The sequence below is a fragment of the Elephantulus edwardii genome, unplaced genomic scaffold (genome assembly GCF_000299155.1).
Source record: "Elephantulus edwardii isolate Elephantulus edwardi_28Jun2011 unplaced genomic scaffold, EleEdw1.0 scaffold00119, whole genome shotgun sequence".
Taxonomy (NCBI): Eukaryota; Metazoa; Chordata; class Mammalia; order Macroscelidea; family Macroscelididae; genus Elephantulus; species Elephantulus edwardii.
This window is the reverse complement of record NW_006399869.1, coordinates 11,261,387-11,287,158: the sequence shown is the minus strand read 5'-3', so window position 1 is coordinate 11,287,158 and position 25,772 is coordinate 11,261,387. Positions and strand designations below refer to the sequence as shown.

Sequence of the window (25,772 nt, the reverse complement as noted above, 5' to 3'; positions counted from 1 at the left end):
TTATTGTTAGATGTCATTGAGTCAACTTTGACTTATGTTGTTGTGCATTATTGTGTTTGGACTGACCCATAGCTGGCCACCCAGTGAATTTTCAGAATCAGGAGGCGATTGCTCATCTTCCTTCCATGGAGCAGATGGTGTATTCGAACTGAGTGCCTTTGGAATTACAGCACAGTTTCTTGCCGACAGATCTCCCTGACAGACAAATCAACTGAACCTTGCCCTGTATTGTGCTATCCTCATCATTTCTATTGTAACAGTAACTGTGTCAATAGATTTTGTTGAGAATCAATATAAAGTTAGTGGTTTGCTTTCCCATCTTCCTAAAGCATGTTGATGGAAACTATGATGATTCTGTATTTTAAATATAGATTGGTTTCACTAACATTTTCACAGTATTAAGTTTCCCTAACTGTCAGCCTAGTAAAACATTCCACTGTGTAGTTCTCTTTTAGGAAACTCTGGGGACATAATCTGTGGAGAGTTGCAATCCCAAACAGAAGGCCATGCCTCTATGACACTTCAAACCCACAAGCCACTCCTGGGAAAAAGATAGGCTTTTCCTCATTCAAACTGCATCCTTGAACACTCACTGGGGGTATGAGTCAGGACCAAATCAATGGCAATGAGGTCATTGAAGTCTGTTGGATTAGTACCATAGTGCTTTCTATTTTCTTTGTGTAATCTTTGGTATCTCTGGTTTGATATCTTTGTATAATCTTTTGTATCTCTGAGTCATCTCTGTAGAGGACACATTCTTGCTTTCTAAAAGCGAAGAGAATTTGAAGCACTTGCTGCATAAGATCAAAGACTAACTACATTCTTCAATATGGATTATATCTCAACATCAAGCAGATAAAAATTCCCACTACTGACATTGGAGAGAAGATTGAAACTGTCAACAGCTTCATGTGCTTGTATCCATAACTCCTTGGCACCAGCAGTCAAGAAATTGAAAGATGCGGTGCATTGGGTATATCTGCTGCCAAGACCACTCTAAGGTGTTAAGGAGTAAGTATGTCAATTTAAAGACAAGGGTGCATCTGATTCAAGCCATGGGCTTTTCCATAACTCTTATTCATCTTAAAGCTGAGCAATGACATAGGATGACAGAAGAATCAGTGCCTTTGGGATGTGGTGCTGACAAAGAGTACTGAGTAATCCCATGGACTGTCAAGAGGAAAAACCAATATGTCTTAGAGAAAATGCCACTTAGGAAAAGCTGGTCCTTGAAGAAGGATTTTTCTTGGGAAGGTGGAAGGTCAGCAAAAGAGAGGAAAACTCTCAACAAAATGAATTGATAGTGACTTTATCAATAGGCTCAAGTAAAATAGAGATGATGATGAAGGCACAGGATAGGACAAGGTTCAGATCCATTCATGTTCACGGAGTTACTATGAGTCATAGTGGATGTGATGACACCTAACATCATCTTTGGTTAAGTTTTTCCTTCAGTATTTTATCTTTGTGGTAGCTATTGTAAATCAGGGTAAGGAGTAGTTCTGCCAACCCAAAGGCAAGCAATTCAAATTCACCAGCAGCTCCACAGGATCTCTTCCCTGTGATGACTGCCTTTGAAAACTCCCAGAAGGATCAGCTCTGAGTAGATTCTGATGCAATGGTATACCACAACAACATTGTAAATAGCATTGAATTCTTCAGAATTGTATTTCTTGGTATAGAGGACTCAAGCTTAATTTTGTATGTTGATGTTGTACTCTACCACTTCCCAGTCAATTTGGTTACTTCTTTCCAGTTTTTTTCTGTTTCAATTATTTATTTTCAAGTTGTTTTCTTACTGAATCTCTGGTATTCATATAGTTGTTACTGTCGTATACTATCCAGTCAGAATCGACCCATTGCTGACCCTTTGGTGGGTTTTCAGAGGCGTTTAATCATGTGGGAGGAGGTGGCCCATCTTTTTTCCATGAAGCAGCTGGTGGACTCAAACCACGTGCCTTTAGGATTACAGCTCAGCCTCTTGTTACTAGGCCACCAGAGCTCAACTAAGGATAGTATGTGAATGCATTTTAATGTTCTTTCTTTTTTCTTTTTTGTTTTTAAATGTTCTTTCTAAGCCTTGTTGTCTTGGGTAGAACTTCCAATACGATATTGGAAAGAGTAGTAGTGGGCAGGAGCCTCATCTGGTTCCCACCAACAAAGAGAATTCTTTCAGTCTTTGCATGTTGTTGTTGTTGTTGCTGCTGTTGTTGTACCATCCAGTCAGAACTTACCCATAGCAGATATTCCAGCGGGTTTTCAGTGGCAGTAAATCACACAGGAGGAGACTGCCTGTCTTTCTCCACAGAGCAGCTGGTGGGTTCTAACTGCATGTCTTTGTGTTGACAGTGCAATTCCTTACCACAGAGTTTCTTTTACACCTGTTGTTACTTTGTTGTTATGTACCGTCAAGTAGGGACCAACTCATAGCTGACCCTCCAGGGGATTTTTAGAGGCAATGAATCACATGGGATTTGATTATCTATCTTTCTCCCCAGATCAGTTGGTGGATTCAATCCGAAATCCTTTGTGTTGACAGTTCAATGTCTTGGAGAAGGTGTATCCAGAGTGCTCCTTAGAGGCAAAGATGATAAAGCTTCATCTTATATACTTCGGGCATGTTCCTTGAAGAGAGACATCATACTTAGGAATGTAGAAGGATAACAAAAGAGAAGTAGACCCTCAACCAGGTGAACTGACACAGTGCCTGCGGCAATGGATTTGAATGTGTTAGAGAGTGTAAAGATTGTACAGGATAGGACAGGGGTTGAGATCTATTGTTCACAGGGTACTATTGTTCATCTGTGGTACTCAAGAACACCTAACAACAACATTCCACCAGTGATCGTGTTACACCAGTAGTAAGTGGTAAAATATCCTTTCCTCCACATGTATGTATCTACTTAACCAGCATATGAATTATCCTAGCAAATGTAGCAAAGATGTCAATCTTGAGACTAAAATGTACCTGATTCAGGCCATGGTCTTTACAATAACTTGTTATGCATCAGAGAACTGGACAATGATCAAGGATGAGAGAGAAAAAAAATAATGTCTTTTGAGGTATGGTGCTGAAGAAGAGTATTGAACATAACATGGGAAGCAAAGAGAACTAAAAGGTCTGTCTTAGAGAAAGTGAAACCAAGGTCCTCCTTGGAGGCAAGGATTTTGTGACTCTGTCCCACATCCATAGCGCATGTAGTCAGGAGGGCTTAGTCTTTCAAGATATACTTGGAAGGGTTGAAGGACAGCACAGGAGAGTCTAAGATTGGATAAGATGATTGACACAATACCTGGGGTAATGAGGGTAAGTGTGTCCAAGACAGTGAGATTGGCTCAGGATAGGGCAGGGTTCAGAGCTGTTGTGGAGTCTATAGGGTCTATAGCTATAGGGTCACTATGAGTCGACAGCATGTAACAAGTTGATGAACTAAAGCCATCTCTCTCTAAAATCAGCATCAACTACTTTGCCATAATACTTGTTAAAAAAAATTTAAAAACAGCACTGACAAGAGCAAATGGATATTTACCTGGTTTGATCCACAATAATAAATAAAGGGAGGAAAGAGGACATGTTGTTGTTGTGTTGTTTAATGCCGTCGAGTCGTAGACGACTCATAGTGACCCTATGAACGAACAGCCTGAGCACTGTTCGTACATAGAGTTTCCGGAGGCAAGCCATTTTGGAAGTGGATGCTGCTCCTGCTTCCAGGCTTGATTTAGTCGGGTAGCTCCAGCCAACACTGTCCACCATGGGTGCCCATTACCATGATTGGCACATCACTGTCACAGGCTTCAGCATCACAGCAACCACGAGTTACCTCTGTACAGCAACGCACAGACCAGTGCTATACCAACAATTCTAAAATAAGAAAATACTCATTTTAGTGATAATTTGAGCTTCTTCCCTTCTAATTTTGCTGAGAGTTTCTATGATAAAGGATGTTAGATTTTATTAAATGTCTTTCCATTGATGGATATAATTATGAGGGTGCTTTCCCCCCCTTTGTTTCATTTATATAGTATAGTATATTGATTTGTTTGTTTGTTTTTAACTGTTTAACTATCCTTGCACCTGGTATAACTCCTACGTGGTAGTGATGTGTTTTTAAATATAATGTTGGTTACTATTGGTGATGATTTTGTTGAGAATTTTTTGCATTTATGTTCATACAAGATATTGATCTTTAATGTTCTTTTTCAGTGGTGACCTTGCCTGATTTTGATATTCAAGTTATGCTTGCTTTGTAAAATTAATTTGGAATAGTCTATCTTATCTTCCCTAGAAAAATTTGAGTATAATCTATGTCAGTTTTTCTTCTCTAAGTGCTTGGAAATATTACCTAGTGACTCTGTCTTGACCAGGACTTTCTTGTTAGAAATTTTTTTTTTAACTGTTCAATTTCTTCTTTCATTATGGATCTGTTTATATTTTATATCTCAGCCTGTATTAATGTAGGCAGGCCTTGTGCTTATATAAAATTATTAATTTCCCTTAGGATTTTAAATTTATTTATTACAGTTGCTCATAGTATTCTGTAATTATCCTTTGTATTTTTGTTTATTGTGATGTCCAATACATTTCTTATGCATATTCTTTGCATTTTATCTTCCTTTTTCTTTGTTAAATTTTCCAGTGGTTTGCCAATATTGTTTTTTCAAAGAATCAGTTCTGTGTCTTGTTTATCCTTTCTTTCTTATTTTTCTGTTCTCTATTTCATTTATTTCCAGTCAAATATTTATTTCCTTTCTCTGGAGATTATAAGCTCTTCTGCTGCTCTTTTTTCTAATTGTTAGAGATTAAGATATTGAGTTTTATTCTTTGTTTTTGATATGTATATTTATTGCGATAAATTATCTATGAGCACTATTTCTGTTGTGTCCCACAGATTTTGGTATGTTGGGTTTTTACTTCCAGAAATTTATTTTACCTCACATTTTATTTCCACTATTACCTAGTAGTTGTAAAGCAGGATGTTATTCCATTTCTATGTATTTTATTTTTCCCTTGGTCTCTCTGTTGTTGATTTCTAATTTTATAGCATCGTTATCTAAGAAGATTTGTTATTCTGAGGGGTTGTGGATGTTTTGTTGTTGTTGTTATTATTTAATGAAGTTTGTTTTGTAGTCCAACATGTGGTCTTTTCTGGAAAATGCACATTGAAAAAAATGTGCATTATTTTATTGTTGTACAGAGTGTCCTATGAATGTCTATGAGGTAAATTGGTTGATTATGCTGAGATCTGTATCTTTGTTTATTTCTTGTTGTTCTGTATGTATCCTACTCCTATTATGACGTTGTCTCATTCTCTTCTTAGTTCTATTAATGTTTGATTTATGTATCTGGGGCTTTTTGTTTTAAAATACAATTTTTAATTTTAATTGTGATTTTAACGTTTACGTAGATGTTAGATTTTCATTCACTCATTGTTGCACATTTTACCCATCCTCCTCCCTTCCTCAGTTCACTTTTTTAAATATTCATTCATTGTTGCACAGTTACCTCTGTCCCCACCTCCCCTCCACCCCAGTCCTTTTATTCTGGGCCATTGTCATACTTATAAATCCTAAACATACATTCCTTTTAAACAGTTCTTTCCTTCATCTGTTCCAATGAAGCATTCACTATTTATCCCCTCTTTTCTTGGTTTCTCCCCAACCCCCATATCAGTCCTGTTTTTTGATTGGGTGCGTAGATATTTATTATTATTGTTAAATTGACCCTTTAAACATTATATAATGTCTTTTCTTGTTCTTATGCTAATTCTTACCTTGAGATTTATTTGGTCATCGTGGTTGTTGTGGACCACCTAGTCAGAACTGACCCATAGCAGACTCTCCAGTGAGTTTTCACAGGGAATAACTCACACGGGAGAAGATTGCCCATGCTTCTCCTGCAGAGCACCTAGTGGGTTTGAACTGCGTGTCTTTGAGATAGCAGTAGAGTTTCTTACTGCTTTAGGCAGAAATTAATATTGCCACTCCTCCTCTTTTTTTCTTTTTCAGCAAACTAATTTTATTTTCTAATACACAGTACACATATACATCCAATGTGCTCGTTTTATACATCTACTCCCAAGTGACTCCCATATTTTCTAAATTATAGCCATTTTGATATAAGTATGCACCAGGTGGTCTTCTCCAGGATATGAAAAATTATTTTGGACAGCATTCTGAACGTAAAACATCTGTCACAGCAGAATTCACTTTAGATTCGTTTTATCAATGGAGAGCTTTGAAAAATTCCTACATATGCATGTAATTTTTCCAGACGAGAAGAATGCAGCAGTATAAGCTTGTATTCCAGAGAAACTGGATTAGTTTCTCTGATGATGGAACTACATGTCCACATCTGTTGGTATTGTACAGGTAGATTCACACAGTGGGGGTAGATTCACACAGTGGGGGTAAAGCATCCACAATGGGTCACACTTGAAGGGGCTCTCAGACACTGTTGTGTTCATGCAACTGATTCCTTTCCCATCCATCTTCTTAGTCACCAGTGCTTTCTAATGGTCATGAGTACTTTTAATAATATCAGTTGCAAAATCCTTATCTTTAAATTCTGCATTGAAAGCAAACTGGTTTTCCATAAGGAACCTTGTACCTTCTAAACCAGTCCACGGTAGCTTCCATGTAGCCAGGCTTCAGCCTTTGACATCATTAACATCATTGTAATTGGCTGCATCAGGATCATCTACATTAATGGCAATGACTTTCCGGCCAGTTTCCCCTTCATCAATCATAGCCAGGATGCCCAAAACTTTCACACTGATTATTTCACCTCTTGCACACACCTTGCTTCCAATCTCACACACGTCAATTGGATCATTGTCACCAAAACAGCCAGCATGTTTGTGATTGTGTCCCGGGTCTTCCCAAGTCTGAAGAATGGCACCATAGTTCCAGATGTATCCTTTATAAAGGAACAAATTTGCAACACAATGAAGTTTTCTTTTTTTCACATCTTGCTTAATTGGATTTAATGGGTCCTAGGTAGCAATCTCCATTTTTGCTTTAGACCAACGTGGTACTTCAACTACCATGTGGAACACATCCTTATCTGCATAAATCGGAGTATCATGTAATGGAGATATGTACTGTCCTTTTTTACATTTGAGGAAGACTCAGTACTCAAGCTTGAAAGGTGTGTTCCTCGCTGCTAAAGCAGTTCTTGGTGCCGGGTGGTGAGCGGCTACCGATACCCGACGCAGAGTCCCTCCTCCTCTTTTTTGATTGCTATTAGCTTCATATATTTTCCTATCCTTTGATTTTTAATACATTTTGTGTCTAATATGATTCTCTTATACGCAAGATATTGATGGAGCTTGCATCTTGGCCCTGGAAGATTTTTCTTCTGACCTGGGAAGTGGCTGGAAGTAGAGCATCTGAGTGTGAAAGAATTCTGTCATCTAGGTGATATCTACCTAGTCAGGATACTTGTTCTTGGAAGGCGTTCCTACCCATCTGGCAGGTGGCAGAAGCAGTTCACGTCAGATTTGACAGGGTGCTAAGCTGGGACACTGGTCCCAAAGAAGTTCCTCTTGGGGGGGGGGGGGTAAGGCATGTGAACCTGAAAAAGAGATCCTGCTAGCCCAGAAGGGGGCCAGGATGCCTTGTATGACACTAAGCGTTAGTCGACTGGCCTAAGGTAGCAAATAGTTCAAACATTCAAATGCAAGGACAAGGTGCACACAGTGCCAATTTACCTCAGGCAGAGCAAGAGCTAAACAGGAAGAATATGTCACCAGTCGCTAGATGGTTGGGAGTGGGGGATGGCCTCCTCTGGTCACTGGAAGAATATGCAGAAGATCACACTATACTGATTAAAGCACTGATATGAGCACTGACACAGACCTGGGTGAATGGAACCAATTATCAGTTGCTGCTCCAATTGGAATCCTAATTGCTAAAAATCAAAGTATTTTCACTCTATCAGGTCAGGCAATAAGTCACTGTTCCAATTCTCCTTATTCACTTTTTCACTCAGTTTCTCCTTCTAATTGATATCAGATATACTTCTTTATTCTTTCCTTTAATGCTCAGGGCTCCAGGGTGACCATTGTAGCTTTTTCACTTGGTATTTCATGGCTTTGTTCTAGATGATCTAGGAAGACTGTCAGGAGACATATTTCACTGGGCAAGTCTGCAGTCAGGGACCTCTCCAAATTATCGAGGAGCAATGATGTCAGCTTGAGGACTACAATGTGGCTGATTTAATCATGTCTTTTCAATCACTTGCGATGCCTTTAAGAGCTGCACAATGGGTAAGGATGACAGGAGAAGAACTGATACATTTGAACCGTGGTGTTAGAGAAGAATAGTGACTATCCCCCATGGACTGTCAAAAAAACAGGTATGTCTTGGAGAAGGAACGGCCAGAATGTTTCTTGGAGGCAAAGATGATAAAGCTTCATCCTGGAGAAAGATATCATGATTAGAAAGGAATTCACTAAATCAGTCTTCATAAAGTTTATTTCCACTCACATCTAATTAAATGTTGGGTTTGGTTAATCTGTGAAGGTACAGTCATACAGACGCTAAGAAGGTATCTGAAGTAATTTCATGATATGTTAACAGGACTAATAGCAAATTTCTGGGTCATAACTCCAGGAATTCATCCGAACGCTAGTAATTCTAAAAGATTAGATAAGAAGTAGGAAACACATTTCTGTTTTCACAAGTAGAATTTCTTGTTCTAACACTTACTTATTTTGGTAGCACAGTCTGAAAATTGCTATCTCACCAAGAGGAAAGCTCTAAGACAAAACTGATCTGTCGTCCCAGAGCAAAACCATAATCTTAATTATATGATCATATCTTACTTTTTAATATTTGTATTTATGACTGTTGTAATGATAGCTGTTACATTTTATGGTTTTTGCAAATTCCAGTCACTACTTATAAATCCTGACAATGTTTTCATTCACCTAGACATTGCTTAATGATTCATGTACTTGCCATCTGTGTAGGAATCATTTTCTATTCTTTCTTTTCCTCAGTCCTCAAACTTCTTCTCCAACCTACTATCCTTTCACTTACACTCACTAACTTTGAGAATTTCCAAGGTATTGTCAGACTCATTACTATTTCCTTTTATACTGAGCAGGCTATGAATCATCTGCAGTATGATGGTGGTTGTTAGGCAGAAAGTGATAGCTTATGAAAAATGGAAAATAAGACCAGAAAAACTTGGTTTTGTGTCCTATTCTATCATCAAATCATCAAGATGAATACACAGTCTTCAATCAATTACTAAATTTTATTCCCCTAGACAATTCCCTGAATTTCGCCTAGACAAATCCATGACTGTATATTTTCCCATCACAATACAACTCCTGATACCTCAACTGCTTGTACCAAGGGTGTTAATGGTTGATTAAAGTAAGATGAAGCTATAGACAGTTTCAATCTTTTCTTCATCTACCATGATGTTGTTTTCAGTGGTGAGAATTTTTGTTTTCTTGACATTGAGATGCAATATCTATGGAAGGCTGTATTCTTTGATATTCTGAAGCAGCAAGTGCTTCAAGTCTTCCTCACTTTCATCAAGCAAGGTTCTGTAATCTACATAACACAGCTTATCGATGAGTCTTCCTCCAATCCTGATAACACATTCTTCCTAATACAGTTCAATTTCTCAGATAATTTTCTTAGCATATAGATTTAATTGGTATTTGGAAAGAATAAAACTTGGGTGCATACTTTCCTTAATTTTAAACAGTGTAGTGTTCCATACTTTGTTCAGAAAACAGCCCCTTGGTCCGAGCACAATTCTTGGATTCCCATACTTCTCAGTATTACCTTAATTTGTTATGATCCACATGATCAATGCCTTTGCAGAGTTAATAAAGCAGAAATAGACATTCTCCTGGTTTATTTTGCTCTCAGTCAGGATCCATGTGACATCAGCAATGATATCCCTGGTATCATAGCCTCTTTTGAAGCCAGCTTGAATTTCTGGCAGTTTTCTGTCTATGTACAGCTCTCAGTCTTTTTTAATGATCTTTCAGCAATATTTTGTTTGCATGTAATATTAATGATATTGTTTCCTATTTTCCACATTCTGTTGTGTCATCTTGCTTGGAAATATGAATAATTTGGATCTTTTCCAGTTAGTCAAGCAAACTACTGTCCTCCAAATTTCCTGTGAGCATGTTCAGCACCGCATATGCTAGTAGGAACTTGTCAGTTGGTAACCCATGAATTCTTGAACCTTATTGTTTTGCCAATGCCTTCAGCATAGCTTTGACTTCTTTCTTTACCATTGGATATTGATCACATGGTACCTCTTGAAATATTTCAATATTGGAGAAATTTGGTACAGTGATTCTATGTATTCTCTCCATCTTCTTACCCCCCTCTGACCTCTCCTATGTTATGTTGTATTGTTTGAAATCATTACTTCAAAGGGCTACATAGTGCATAGAGAGGGAACTGCCAGAAGTCCAAGCAGGGTTTAGATGAGGTTGTGGCACAAGGGATATAATTGCTGATGTCAGATGGATCCTGATTGAAAGTAAAGAATAGCAGGACAATATCCACTTATGCTTTATTGACTGTGCAAAGGCATTTGACTGTGTGGCTCAGAGAAAGTTATGGCTAATATTGAGAAGAATATGTATCCCAGAGCATTTACTTGTGCTCACGCAAAACCTATACCTAAACCAGGAGGCTGTTGTACAAATAGACCAAGGGAACACTGTTGTTATTGTTGTTGTTGTTGTTGTTGTTGTTAAGTGCCGTCGAGTCGTGGACAAATCATAGTGAGCCTGTGAATAAAAGACTGGAACACTTGTATAATTTTCATTGTATCTTCACAGGTTTTCCAGAGACAAGGGTTTAAAATTAAGAAGGGAGTATGTCTAGGTAGTGTTCTTTCTCAATTATTCTAATTCTTTCTAATTATTCAATCTATATGCTGAGCAAATTATCTAAGAATCTGGATTCTATGAAGAGGAATGTGGCATCAGGATCAAAGGGGGATACATTAATAACTGGTGTTATGCAGATAACACAAATTTGCTCACCTTTTAAAAGCAAGGAGGACTTGAAGTACTTGTTGCAGAAGATCAAAGACTATAGCTTTTAATAGGGATTGAATCTCAATGTCAAGAAAACAAAGATTTTTACCGCTGGATGGATAGTCAGCATCATGATAGACAGATAAAAGATTGAAACTGTCAACAGCTTCATCTTACTTGGATCCTCAATTAACACCCTTGGTACCAGCAGTCAGGAAATCAGGAGACGTATTGCACTAGGAATGTCTGCAGTTAGAGAACTCTCCAAATTATTGAAGAGTAATGATGTCAGTTTGAGAAATAAGGTGTGTCGGATTCAGGCCATGGTCTTCCCAATCACTTGTTACGCATCTGAGAGCTGGACAATGAATAAGGATGACAGAAGAAGAATTGATGCCTTTTAGCTGTCACGTTGGAGAAGAATGCTGAACATCTCACGGACGGCCAAAAAAGGATTCAGACAGAACGATCTTTGGAGGCAAAGATGAGACTTCACCTCACATACTTTGGGCATGTTGCTAGGAGGGGCTATTCCTTGCAGAGGGACATGATGCTGGGAAAGGTAGAGGGTCAGCAAAAGAGAGGAATATTGACACAGTGACTGCTCAATGGGCTCTAATGCGTCAGGAAGTGTGAAGATGGCACAGGATAGGACAGAGTTCAGATCTATTGCTATGGGTCGGACTTGACTCGATGGCACCTAACAGCAACAACAATTCTCCTAGACATAGTACATAGTTTAGGGCTGAAAATATAGCTGTATATCATAGCTTTTCACCAAGATCTCGAATTAGACTAGGACCTGGCGTCTGGCTTTGGAGATAGCTAGATATCATAGCTTTTCACCAAGATCTTGAATTAGACTAGGAGCTGGCATCTGGCTTTGGAGATCCTGGACTTAAGATTGTGTTCTCCACAGACTTACGTCTCTAGGCCTAGAGATTATAGAAATTTAACAGCATATGTTGGTTACTGCATATGTTTCACAGGATTTCATAAGAATAGTTGATCTTAGTAAAGGATCATCCAGTTTTTAAAAAGGCATGAAATAGGGTATGAAACGCAGGACTTTCAGAATTGGACAAACTGTTTCTCAACCACACCGGTGAAAGATAAAATTGAAAATGTCTCTTGGCAACAAAGGCAAGCAAAATTAACTTTGCAGCAACATTCAAATTAAAGTTATGATCATTACACCTATTGTTAAGGCCTCTGAAGTATCTACTATTTCTAAAAGCAAAAACTCAACTACCTGTATAGCTCTCTAAATCCTGTCAATTGGATCAAATGGCTCATGTAAAAGAGAAGAAATCACTTTTCCCACCAAAATTAAATACCGTCACATTACTGGCAATTAAATCATTAGAGATAAAAGAATAAAGAGAGAAAAAGTAACATAACAAATCAGAAAATTATGATCTCAATTTTTTTTCTAAGAACTATACATGTAGCTACTAGCGTGTGTTGCTGATTGAGAAAAAGAAATAAACCACGTAAGTCATTATAAGAGCCACACAACTATGAGAACAATGTGCCTGTTATTTTAAAAATATCTTAATTGTTCTGTTCAAAAAATAACCTTGTGTTCTGTCATAGCAATCAAGTTTTATAGCAAAAATGTCTCAAGTAGATGACTTTTAAAAACAGGAATTTATTCTTTTACAGATTAGGAGGCTAGAAGTTCAAATTCAATGTGCCTGCTCTCTGGGAAAGCTTTTCACTCTTATCAGTTATAGAGAAAGATTCTTGTTTCCCTCAGCACCTATCGATCAGCATTTGTTGGAGATTCCCGTATGTCTTGGCCTGTGTTGAGGAACTTCTCAGTTCAAGCACCTGAGTCCAAAGAACATGCTCCACTCCTGGTCTTCTTTCTTGTTGCCAGTCCAGGTCCCTTTTACCGTCTCCATTTGATCCATTATCGCCCAAGAGAGACCATGCTCCAGGGAAGACCTCTTACCTAAGATCAGAGATGTAATGGGATTAGGAGTGCTGGATCCCAACTTAACTCCTTTTACAGCTGGTTTAGCAGATCATGAGGAGATCATTATGTACACATACTTGGAAGGAACACAGTTCAGTCCATGGCAAGTCCCCAAAACCAAGTGAAAGGAGAAAGGAGCTGCAATATTTACTTATTTTCCAAAGAAAGCATATTCTCTCATGTCAATTTTGGGTGCAGACAAGTAGTGTTGTGGAAAGGAAAGACTTTCCAGACAAAGAACCACAGTAAGAAGTGACTGGAGAAGCCTCTGCCTGGAAGCAGATTCTGGATCTATAAATAGGGATCAATCCCTATTTTCACATTTGGAAATCTCTCATAGTCTTGCCCAGCAGGATTTTTTAATTATACAGACAAGTGGCTGCAGTGTTTATCCAGCCTTCTCCTTTCTTAGGAGAGTGCTTATGTTGACAGAGTTATTTGGACCATTGTGTACTGGGAGCAGGAGGATGGAAAATAGTATATCTTTATAATTTATGATTGCTTAGTCAAGGGAGCCACATCTATACATCATGTAGGAACTCTCTACCCGTACGTCACTCAAAGATCTCCAACTTCTCAACTCATTCTGTGCATCGATTGTTTCCTGGCACAGCCAGAAGTTTTATATGACTTTGGGGTTGTCTCCCTTGAAAAAGAAATTCATATATCATTCCTGTTGGTCATCAAGGTTGTTAGATTTTATCTTTCATTTTATGCAATGAAATATTTCTGCCTTCCCTCCTCAAGGCACTTGAATGAATTTCTTTGAATTTCTTTCTTCTTTGAAACTAAGCCAAAAAATGTGAGTAGATATAATACATACAAGTAGAAAATTTAAGAGTCATTGCCTAATTTGCTGGGTTACATTTTCCTGCCTTGAGGATGTATTTACCAATGTGGAACTACCTTTGGTTTGTTGCTTACACGTCTGTTGAGCATGGACCCATAATTGAGCAGAGATACATGACATGTATATGAGATATATATCAGATATACGAGGTAACCAAAATTCTTTGGTTTTATTTTATCATGGCAAATTCAGTCAATATTGATTGAGAGGACATCTAAAAGGAAAAGGATAAAACAGAGGACTTTTCTGCAAAGACCAGTCTGTTGTTGTTGTTATGTGCTGTCGAGTCATTTGTGACTCATAGCAACCCTATGTACAACAGCCCTAAACCTTGCTCTATCCTGTGCCAATCGCATTGTCTCTGACACACCCATCCCGATTACCCCAGTCACTGAATCAATCCACCTCATAGAGGGTCTTCCCCTCCTGCACTGTCCCTCTATCCTACCCAGCATGATGTCCCTCTCCAAGGACCTGTCCCTCCTTGCAACATGCCCAAAGTATGTCAGACGAAGCCACAGAATCCTTGCCTCCAAGGAGTTGCTTGGTTTAATCCTCTCCAGGATTAATCTGTTTGTTTTCTTGGCAGTCCATGGTACATTCAATACTCTTCTCCAGCACCACAGCTCAAAGGCATCAATTCTCCTATCCTCCCTAGTCATTGTCCAACTCTCTGATGCATAACAAGTGATTGCAAAAACCATGGCCTGTATCAGGCAGACCTTAGTCTCCAGAGAGACACCGTTGCTTTTGAGTAGAGAGGTCCCTAACAGCAGACTTTCCCATCACAATACGTTTTTTTTTATTTCCTGGCTGTTGGTGCCAAGAATATTGACCGTGGAGCCGAGCAAACTGAAGCTGTGAACAACCTCAATCTCTTCGCCATCCATCCTGATGCTACCGATTGGTCCAGTGGTGAGAATCTTTGTCTTCTTGACATTGAGCCTCAGTCCATACTGAAGGCTGCAGTCCTTGACCCTTCGCAGCAAGTGCATGAGGTCCTCCTCAGTTTCAGCAAGCAGGGTTGTGTCATCTGCATAACGGAGTTTGTTGATAGATCTTCCACCAATCCTAATGCTACGCTTCTCCTCATATAGCTCAGCCTCTCGGATAATCTGCTCTGCATACATGTTGAAAAGGTATGGAGATAGGACACATCCCTGGCATACACCCTTCCCAGTTTTGAACCATGCAGTGTTGCCCTGCTCTGTTCTGACGACTGCCTCTTGGTCCAAGTATAGGTTTCGCATTAACACGAATAAATGTTCTGGGATTCCCATTCTTCTCAGAGTCAGCCACAGTTTGTTATGATCCACACAGTCAAATGCCTTTGCATAATCAATGAAACACAGATAGACATCCTTTTGGTATTCTCTGCTTTCAGCTAAGATCCATTTGACATCAGCTACAATATCCCTAGTACCATGACCCCTTCTAAACCCAGCCTGGACTTCCTTTGAAGCACTTCAAAAATCCAGTTCTGAGGGGAGCTCTAGTGGCCTAGGGGCAAGGAGGTGCAACTACAATCCCATAGGTGCACGGTTTGAATCCACCAGATGCTCTGCTGGGGAAGGAGGGACAATCTCCTCCTGTACCAGTCAGATCTGATTTGACGGTACACTTACACAAAAATAATTTTAAAAAATCCAGTTCTGGACCTGAATCAAAAGTTAATGTCATAACAAGGAAGAACAATGTGTTTAAGAAGCCAGAGATATGATGAAATCCCTGACATCCCAGCCTCTTCTCAAGATACCCTCAAGAAAAATTATATGTGAATCTAGCCTACTAATCTCTCTGTTTTGAAGCCAAGATAAGTCAGCTCATTTCTATCCAATCAGAACCAACTCACAGTTGACCCTCCAGTGGATTTTAGAGATTGTAAATCATATAGAAGGAAATTGTTCATCTTTCTCCCAAGGAGCCACTAATGGAGTTTTACCACCAGAGAGGCTCACTCAGCCTTTGGGTAAATAGCTGAACTTCCTACTGACTGCACTAATAGTTGTTTTCATTGTTATTTGCCATCAAGTCAAAACAGGCTCATGGCTGACCATTCAGCTGGTATTCAGAGGCTGTAAATCACCTAGAAGAAGATTGCTCATCTTTCTCCAGTGGAGCGACTGGTGGCGTTGAACCACTTGTCTTTGGTTTGGCAGCAAAACTCCTTACTCGCTAGGCCATCTAGCTTTTCAAATTATATGCTCCAGCATACAGACTGAATAAGTATAGTGATAAAATGCAACCTTGTGTACACAGTTTCTGATTTTTAAGCCACACAGTTTCCCTTTATTATACTCAAATGTCTCTTGCTCAGTGTACATTTTTCACATGAATATAATCAAGTGTTCTGGAATTCTCATTCTTTGAAATGTTATTTATAATTTGTTATAATCCACACAGCTCAATTTGTTGGCACAGTTAAAAACAAAGAAACGCCAGTAAACAACTTTCTAGTATTCTCTGCTTTAACTAAAGTCTATCTGACATCAATAATACCATCCCTGTCCCATGTCCTCTTCTGAATCTAGCTTGAATTTTTTGCAGTTCCCTATTGATGTAGTGCTGCAAACATATTTTAGTATCTTCACCAAAACTTTACTTGTAAGTAATTTTAATGATATTGTTACATAATATTCCCCATTCTATAGGGTAACTTTTCTTTAGAATGTACACAAACATTCATCTCTTGCAATTCATTCATGAGGAAGTTCTATTTATAATTTCTTGACATAGACAGTGAATACTCCAGTGTTGCATCTATTTGTAGAAACAACTTAATTGATATTCTGTTAATTCCTGGAGCCTCATTTTTCAGCAATGCCTTTAAAACTAAGTAAAACTTAGACTTATTTCTTCCATATCATGGTTACGTGCTACCCCTTAAAATGATAGAGATGCTAACAAATGCTAAAAGACCTAAAAAGATAATTACTGGCTACCACTACAGACCACTGTGGTCAGGATCACAATAGAAAATCCTAGCCAGGGAAGGAAGAAAAAAATGTAGAACAAAATTAACAATCAGCAAAAATACCAAACTTACAGACTACAGCTCTTGAGCCCTTCAAGCCGTACACTGAACCCATTCCCCAGGATCACATCTCAGCCAAACAACAGACAGGCCTACAGAGTGAACAATTACATCAAAGAGGAAGGTGCTATCAGCCATACAAAACCAACAGGTGACATTTGCCATAAAACAAAACTTGGAAAGCAGGAGGTACAACAAAGAACAAATGGAAATGTAATTACAAATGACATCACAAATAATGTCATAAAAAGTGTCTAAATTGTTGATTAGAACACTAGAGAGAGTGATAGATATAGAACACTATAGTTCAATTCATAACTGATCATAGGATGGAGTAGTAACAGGTAATGTTTGGAATTACCTGGTGAGGCAAATTGTTAATTTTTTAGTTACTAACCAGAAGTCTGGAGCTTCCAGTTCACCCAGAAACACTTCAGAATAAAAGTCTGAAGATACATTTCAAAAGCATTGTTGTTGTTAAGTGTCGTTGAGTCGTAGGCAACTCATAACGACCCTATGAACGAAAATCCTGGACACCTGTATAACTTTCGTCCTTTCTCCAGGTTCATAAGGTTTCTGGAGGCAAGCTATTTCAGAAGTGGATGTCATGCCTGCTTCCAAGCTTGTTTTAATTGAGGACCTCCACCAAACACTGTCTACCATTAGACACATAGTGTCGCAGTGTTCAGCATCACAGCAACCACAAGTTACCTCTGTACAACAAACGGACAGACCAGGGCTATACGATTTAGAAGAATGTTTGACAAAAAACAATTAAGAACAGGCCTGAGGACATTAGTCATCAAAAACTTCTGTGGAGCACATTTTTTACTCTACCACACATGGAATCACCATAACACAACTTAACAATCAAAGGTTATATTCTTGAACTTGCTGACTCTGCCCTCATTTTTTTTTACCTTCAATTTTGCATATAGTTGTTAGGTCCCACTGAGTCAACTATGTATGCCTCATAACAACTCTATGAACAACAGATCCGAACCTTGTCCTACCCTGTGGCCATCCTCAGTGTCTCTGATATACTTAAGGCCACTGTTACAGTCACTGTGCCAATCCACCTTACTACAAGTCTTCCTTTCTTTCAAAGACCCTCCACTTTTCCCAGTATGATGTCTTTTTTTTAAGGACTTGTCCCTTTGACAACAAATATGTGAGACAAAGTTTCGCCATCCTTACCTCTAAGAGCAAGTGATTGTACTCTGTCCAAGACAGACTCGTTTGTTCTTTTGACAGTCCATGAAATATTCAGTACTTTTCTTCAATAACACAATTCAAAGGCATCAATTATTCTGACATTCTTATTCATTGTCCAACTTTCAGATACATAAGAAACAATTGAAATTGCCATGGTTTAAATCAAGCCCATTTTAGTCTATAAACTGACATCATTGTTCTGTAGCACTTTGGAGAGGTCCTTGACATCAGATTTTCCCAGTGCAACACATCTTTTGATTTCTTGACTGTTGTTACAATCTCAATCTTATTTCCATCTATCATGATGTTGCCTATGCGTATTGTTCTAATGGTTAGGATTTTTGTTTTCTTGATGTTGAGAAGGAATCTATATTAAAGGTTGTAGTCTTTAACGTTCTGTAGCAGGCACCCCAAATCCTCTTTCCTTTTAACCAGGAAGGTTGCTTCATCAGCATAACATCGGTTATTGATGAGTCTTCCTCCTATCCTGATGCTACATTTTTCTGTAGGTAATTCAGGTTCTCAAATGATTTGTTTATCATACAGACTAAATAGATATGAAGAAAACATTCAACCATAACACATACCTTTTTTGATTTAAAACTGTGTTTCCTTGTTTTGTTCAGACAACAGTTTCTTGGTCTTACACTTATAGGTTTTACATAAGGACAGTTAAGAATTTTGAAATTCTCATTCATGTCAATGTAATTCATAATTTATTATGATCCACATAGTAAAATGCAGATAGATAGATAGATAGATAGATAGATAGATAGATAGATAGATAGATAGATAGATATCTCCATATATATATATATATATTTCCATATAGCTCTATAATGAAGAGATAGAAAATGAATAAGGATGGGTAATCTCCTCCCATGTGATTAACTGACTCTGAAAAACTTCTAGAGTGTCAGCGACAGGTCGATTCTGACTTGGATGTGCACACAACAAGTGTGTGTGTGTGTGTGTGTGTGTGTGTGTGTGTGTGTGTGTGTGTGTAGAGAGAAAAAGAAATTAATAGTGTCACTAAATTCTGAGTATTGTTGTGTATCTTTCAATGGAATATATAGTAATACATGTGAGAATTGTTTTATCATTTTATCATTTATTTGATGATTTTTTGTTCAAATGATAGTATAGCTTATGATCACTCACTTTCTGTTTGGAGCAAAATCATTTAGATTTTGTTTAAACTCTCTTTAGGAATAGTCATGCCTATTATTAGTGTTTTCTCAACTGCAGGTGTTGCTTTATAACAGTCCCTAAAAGTTACACATTTCAAAATTGATTAATTAAGAGTAAGTCAGGACAGCTAAAATTGTTTTTTGGTGTGACTTTAAGATAATATCTTAAACACTTTGCCTGCCTGACAGCTGTCAGTTGGAAGTAGATCCATTGGTTGTATAATAATTTGACAGCCTGTATTTTAGTTCTTGAATTGTTCCCAGTAACTTTAATTTATGAGTTAATATAGTATTAAGGGAATGTCTCTAGTACTTAAAGTTCTGAATGTGATTTTATCATCCTGTTTCATTGCTATTGTTGCTAACTTTATTAGGCGACACCAAGTTGAGTAGGACTCAGAGCAAAACTACGGATAATGAATCTGAACCCTGTGCCATCTTCATCATCTCTGGCATTACTTGAGCCCATTGCAGTTACTGTGTCACTGCATCTGGTTGAGGGGCTTCCTGTCTTTCATTGATCTCCTACCTTTCCTAGCATGATGTTCCTCTCCAAGAAATGCCTCTTATAGCAATATGCCTAAAGTATGTGAAGTGAAGCTTTGTCATCCTTGCCTCCAAGAAGTATTCTGATGTACTTTCTCCAAGACATATCTGTTTGTCCTTTTGGAAGTCCATGGGATATTCAGCATTGTTCTCCAACACCACACCTCAAAGGCATCAATTCTTCTTCTCTCATCCTTATTCATTGCCCAGCTCTGCCAGAGCCTGTTTTGTAGGAACTGTCATATGGTCTTCCTCAGCATCCCATTAGCTTTGAATTGTTGAAAATGATGGTGGTAAATCATTTCAAAAGCACAGACAATTGACCTCGAGTGTTAATACCTAATTTTAAATTTTAAATCACTATTTCTCTGTGGTCCTTATTTCTACTCATCCTTCCTTTTTTTCCAGTCCTACCTTCTGAGTTTTATCCTGGGGAAAATGCTGCCTCTGTGGTCATGTATGGTTGATTTCTAAGGGCTGAGTATCTCCCTAACACCACTGTTCACTTTACACATCAGTCTATTGTTTGGCTGAGAGTTGTGCCACATGTCAAGTTCAATTTCATAATAAACAACTATCCTCTTGGAAGTTATGCCAGTTTTCATTAGACCAGTAAGCTTGGCCATTATGATTTTTTAGTTTTATTATACATTTATTTCATCCAGTGTCTAGTATTGTGATCCCTTTCCAAAGAGTTAGTAGTGGTGGCCAGGCACTATCTAGTTTGCCTAATCTCAGGACCATAAATGCAAAAATGGAGGTTCACCAGATCTATTAGTATTATGGATTAATTTTTCACATGTCTTTTCTCCAAACAGGAGAGGGAAGAAAATATATTTGAAAACAATTAGTCCATAGTACTAATAGATCTGGTGGACCTTAGATGGCTGCTCACAAGCTTTAACTGGCCTGTTGCTACACACCAATGTAGGATATAGAACATTTTCTTTGTAAACAATGACGTTAAGCTTATTGACTTTGATGCTTCCTGAGATTGTTGTCCTAAGGCCCCTAAGGAGCAAGTGAGTCATTCCCTCAGGGTGCTTGGTTATGGTTTTAAAAGTTCTGTAATACTGGCCCCTGTTGGCTAATATAACACATATTAGTGTGCACAGATTTGCAGCAAATACAAATACATTGAAATGTCATTTGGCAAACTTGTACATGGTCATGAGTGTAGTCCTGCTCACTTTTTTAATTGCCACAACTGGGAAATACTACCATTACCTGGGGGTATACCAAGGATACAGTCAAACCTCCCTAGAGCAGAGGATAGCCCCCCACAACAAAGGATTCCCTGCTCAAAAATATTGATAGTGCTAAAGTTATGAAATTTTTCTATATTGTATGATAACAGTAGTCTATTTTTATTCTCTGGGGTTTTCCACTAGTGTATTTCTATAGTATTCTATCTAGGTTCAATGCTTTAGAAAAAAATAAGAAAGAAATGTCACACTAAGAAAAAATCTAAAACTGTTGCTTCAGGTAAAATATTTTATGAAATTGTAACATTCTTAATAAGATGAGATGTGACTTTTGAAGTTTTGAACTGAGGGTTTGTGTGGATTAAAAATATTGTTAAAGAATACCTCCTGGCTACTTGTTTTGTCTGTGATAATGGCTCAGACAAAATTTCCAAAGATAATGAAAATACCATAATTCTTTTTAAGGTTTTTGTATTACCAGATTACATTGGGATGACTCACACATTAAGTTCTCTTACTGTACTTTTAAGAAACTTCTAAAAAACAAAAAACTTTTTATGCATCCCTCTTCAGATATTGCGCTTAATAATATCTCTTGACATTTTTTCAGGAAATGCTATTTATAAAATAAATAACCCATTAACCATCCACACAACATTCTTAAAACATTTCAACAATTAAAAATATAGAACATTTTATTGGTTTGCAGTTAAATACAAGCATTTCTACTAAAAGAACAACATCTTTACTAAATAAACCTAGATTACAATAAATTGTGGATAGCATTGAGACGATTAAGAATTCCAGACCATTTAGTTGTACTCATGTGAACCCCTGTACAAGAAGCAACCATCTGACCAAAACAAGGAAATACTGCATGTTTAAAATCAGGAAGGGTGTGTATCAAAGGTGTATTCTCTTTCCATATCTACTCAGTTTGTGTGGTAAAAAAGTAATTCAAGCAACTAGGCTATATAAAAAAGAATGTAGCCTCAGGATTCACTAGAAGATTAGCAAATTACGTTATGCAAATGGCACAAACTTCCTTGTAGAAAGTGACAAAGTCATAAAGCATTTACTGAAGAAGATCAAAGACTATACAGCCTTAAATATGAATTGTACCTCAACATTAAGAAAACAAAGGTCTTCACAATTCAACCGATAGAAAACAGCATGAGAGATGGAGGCAAGATTGCAACTATCAATTATTTCATTTTACTTGTATCTGTAATAAAAAAGGCATGTTGTACTAGGAAAAATCTGCTGACAAAGACTTCTTGAAAGTGCTAAAGAGCAAGATGTCAGTTTAAAGACTAAGATATACCTTTTACAAACCATGGTATTTTCAACTGCTTCATAAGCATGTGACAGGTAGACAATGAACAAGGAAGACTGAAGAAGAATCTATGCTTTTGATTAATTGTTGTTGTTAAGTGCTGTCAAGTCTCAGGTGTCTCATAGCAAACCCTATGAAGGAGAGTCCTCAACGCTTGGGTGCCTTTCATCCTCTCTCCAGGTTCATAGTGTTTCCGGAGGCAAGCTATTATGGAAGTGGATGCCATTCCTCCTTCAAAGCTTCTTTTAATCGGGGAGCCCCACCCCACTCTCTGTCCACATTGGGTAACCAACCATTAATGGATTTGACACATCAGTGTCACAGAGTTCAGCCTCACAGCAACCACAAGTTACCGCTGTATGGCAACCAGGACTATATGACCTAGAGAAATGTCTGAACAAAAAACAATAGAAGCCAGGCCCGAGGGCCGAGGATTAAAAGTCACCCACCTTTGGCTTGGTAGCATCGCATTCTGTCCAAGGGCCAGCTGATCTCTCTCTATGTTGATGTTATTGTTGTTAATAGTGTTGGTAAATATGGAATATACAATGAACTGCCAAAAGAACAAACAAATCTGTTTTGATCAAAGTGCAACCAGGATGTTCCTTAGACTTAGGGATGGTGAAACTATCTCACAGACTTTGGACATGTTTTCAGGAAAGGGGGAAAAAAATAGAAAGAGGGAAGTAATGCTCGGAAAAGTAGTAGGTCAGAGAAAGAGAAGAAGATCCTCACCATGCTGTGTCCACAGTGACTGAAGCAATGAGGCTTGAGCATAGTGGAAATTGTGAAGATGATATAGGATAAATGCAAGGTTTAGATTTCTTGTTCTTTAGGTCATGAGGAGCTGTAGTTTTCTCAATAGAACCAAACAATACTAATAACAGTTTTAAGTTAATAAGGACTTGGCAGGATTTCTCCTTTCATGAGTTGAATTGTATTAGTGCTGTTGTTGCTGTTATGTGCTATTGCGTCGCCTCCAACTCATAGTAACCCTGGGTACAATAGTTCTGAACCCTAACCTATCTTGAGCCAGTCTCATTGTCTCAAATACACCCAGTTCCAGTTACCAACTCAAGGTGATCACATATGTGTCAGAGTAGAACAGTGCTCTATAAGGTGAATGACTAACTTCAAAATTAAACCTCAGGACTTTTCTTTTGAGGCACCTTTGTGTGGACCTGAGCTTCTAGTCTTTTGATTCACAACCAAACATGCAAATAATTCACATTACCCAGGAACTCTAAATTTTATGTTATACAACTCTTAGCCATTACTGAGAATCTTTAAATTAGTGATATAAAGACATGTAACATAACTAAATTTCTATTTTGTGTAATTGTTAGGATACAATGCCTCACAAACAAATTTCCACCATCAAAGTACTAGAACCATTTCCTTATCAAAAATAAGAATGCTGTTAAGTGCCATCAAGTTGTAGACGACTCATAGCGACCCTATGAACGAAAGGCCTGGACACTTGTATACTTGGGTTGTTTCTCCATGTTCAGTTTCCAGAGGCAAGCCATTTCAGAAGTGGATGCCACTCCTGCTAAGCTTGTTTTATTTGGGGAGCTCCACAAAACACTGTCCACGATGGATAATCATTATCACATTTGGCATATCAGTGTCACAGTGTTTAGCATTACCACAACCACGAGTTACCTCTGTACAGTAAGAACGCTATAGTCTTGTTCAAATAAAATACATTCTATAGAAAATATTCTTTTCAAGTGTATGTTTTTTCTCACGGATCATATAATGAATATCTTTATTATAATAATGGCTGCAATTTGCTACTCAGTTAGTGTACTCTAGGATCTATGCCAGGTATTTTATATGCTGGTAATTCTAGCTACTCTGCAGTATAGATTCTTCCCTCATATTACAGAGGACAGTTTCGGTGCAGCAAGAATAAGCAACTACACAGCTATAAAGTGACAGGACACAAGCCAAATCCAGGAAGACTTTATTCCACAATTCAGTTCAAGAGGTCTTTGTCCCTTTGTATTTTCCCTTGAATAATAATATATTGTTTAAATTCTTCAATCTGAACAGGTTTGCTTACCTGTTCATGTAAACATGATTGCTTACATTGTAATTCTCGCCAGATAGTTAATTTCACGAAGGAATTTTGCCTATTGTAGTTCTTTCTTTTTTTCAGTTCCAAATCACAGGAAAAATACAATTATTTTGTTGTTTATAATACGCCTCTAGCTCAATATCTCTTTAGGAGTGTGACTTTAGTTTGCTCAGACATTTGTCAGCGTGCATGTACCACTCATTTATAGACTGTCACAAGACTCAGAAACAAGATGGGTAACAGTGAATGAGACAAGACTGTGTGCTTTCTAGCTGAAACTTTTCCTCATCACTGTGCTGTGTATGTGTCTGTGTGTGTGCCTGTGTGTTCATGTGTAAAGAAGGAGATTAAGACACAGAATAAGGGGAAATGCAGAGGAGGGCGTGGAGCAGTAAGAGAAGAGAGAATGGAAAGAGAGCAGGAGAGGGAATGGGAGAGGAGGGAGGGAGGGCTGCTTTGTAGCTGCTAAGATTGCAGACAGAAATAGCTCATAACCACCGGGAGCTGTATGCGACTCAGAGACCAAGACTAAATACTATTCACTTTTGTTAATCAGTTTCCCTACAAGAGAGAAATGACATCTGGTCCTGTCTTCTTCTACATCTTGATTATTGGGGAGTATTGTAAGTATGTTCAGTATTTCATTTATGTGTACTTGACTGTTTTCAGAAATGAGCACCAGTTCAATTGTTCATTAACCACATTTATGTTCTTAATGTATAAAAAAGCATTTTCTCTGATCAAGTAGGAGTTTCACTCCAGGGTTATTCTTGAAAAGAAATGTCTGGTATTTAATTTTAATAGTTCACAGTCTAGCAAGAGTAATGTGTCATACATGACTAGGCTTCGTATTAACAAATTTGTGTAATTTATGTGAGCAATTTCATGTAGTTTTATAATGTTTTAGAATAGTGATCTGTAAGGCAAGGATTAATACAAGAACTATTTGCAATGAACGGTGCTTGGGAAGTCTCTCCAGCTGCTCCAGTTAGTGTGAAGTTTTAACATTTTGTCTTCCTGACCCTTTGTGGGTTCATGTAAGAGGGATGCTTCCTCCGAGAAATGCATTCCTATAACTTTTTCACTTACTTACCCAGCAGTATTTCTATTTCCTGAAAGAAAAGGAAATTTGCTAATACACTAAAACCATACACACACAGAGTGAGCTCTAAATAGATGTTGCACTTTTACTATAATGACAAATTTGCTTTCTCTGTGCATGCCAAACTTTCTTTTTTTCAGAAAAGCCTCTATCTAACTCAAGGGAAAAATTTGTTGAACACTAATCACCATTTGAATCATATTATG

General features: G+C 38.0%; 1 pseudogene; it reads right to left on the bottom strand.

Moving 5' to 3' along the window:
* Positions 1 to 6,338: 6,338 nt before the first annotated feature.
* LOC102852257 lies at positions 6,339 to 12,940 on the bottom strand (annotated as a pseudogene).
* Between the last annotated feature and the right edge of the window lie 12,832 nt (positions 12,941 to 25,772).